Here is a 957-nt window from a genome sequence, read left to right as displayed (position 1 = left end):
TGCAACATTTATGACATTGTGGAAACGAGGAGATATGTTTTAAGAGACATGAGACGTCCTTTCCTCAGTTGTGTCACGTGAAGCAACGTCTGTTTCTGATGACGGTGCTGATGATCACAGCTGATCAGCTGTCAGTCGGTTTTAACAGCTGGAGAGACTTTTGATAAGTTTGTGTCTGTTCACATGATCACTGTACTTAATAACAGTAACTAATAATACTAATAAAGACAGTAATCACCACTGTAGAGGTGTTTCTCTCTGTAGTCTGTTAATAAACTGTGTCCTGTTTATAAGCACAGGATCCATTTCTACCGGCGGAATGCGATCGTCTTATTTATGAATTATTTGCTTCTGTACGTTTTGAAATTGTGACTGTGACGTCATTATTAAATAACCCAGAATATGATTATTGTTTCTCTTAAATGATAAAACTCATCAAACCCGACAATCAGGAATAAACAGCCTCACGTGACTGAATGAAATGATGATAAATGATGTAGAAAGCTCTCTGACTTTAATTGTTTCCATAATAAAAGTTATTGATCTCAGTCACCACAGAAAGGTCGACCCTCTCCACAGACAATGGAGATATTCTCATCTTCTTGAACAATGTTTAAAGTTGTAGAACATTTCACAGTAATGTAACATTATTGTGTATTTGAATGACATAACCTGACAGGAAGTAAACATAGACTCAAGTTGTTTCCGAGCAGTTCAGTTCAGTCTAAACAGTGGAAGGTAGCTCACTGGCTGTTTCTTTCTTTCAGTATTGATGAAAGGACGAGGGCATCAACATACCTCATGTTGCACTTAAACTTAACAGAAATGAGTATTCTTGAATGTTTTATTTTTATTTATTTATTTCATTTCAAATTGAACATCTTCAATATCTTTGTTTTCATGTAAGACTATAGCCCAAAGTTATTTGCTTTAAGTGTTCTTGAAGTTCTTTAGTTA

The sequence above is a fragment of the Anarrhichthys ocellatus genome, unplaced genomic scaffold (genome assembly GCF_004355925.1).
Source record: "Anarrhichthys ocellatus isolate YVR2014 unplaced genomic scaffold, GSC_Weel_1.0 scaffold255, whole genome shotgun sequence".
NCBI lineage: Eukaryota > Metazoa > Chordata > Actinopteri > Perciformes > Anarhichadidae > Anarrhichthys > Anarrhichthys ocellatus.
This window is presented reverse-complemented; position numbering follows the sequence as displayed.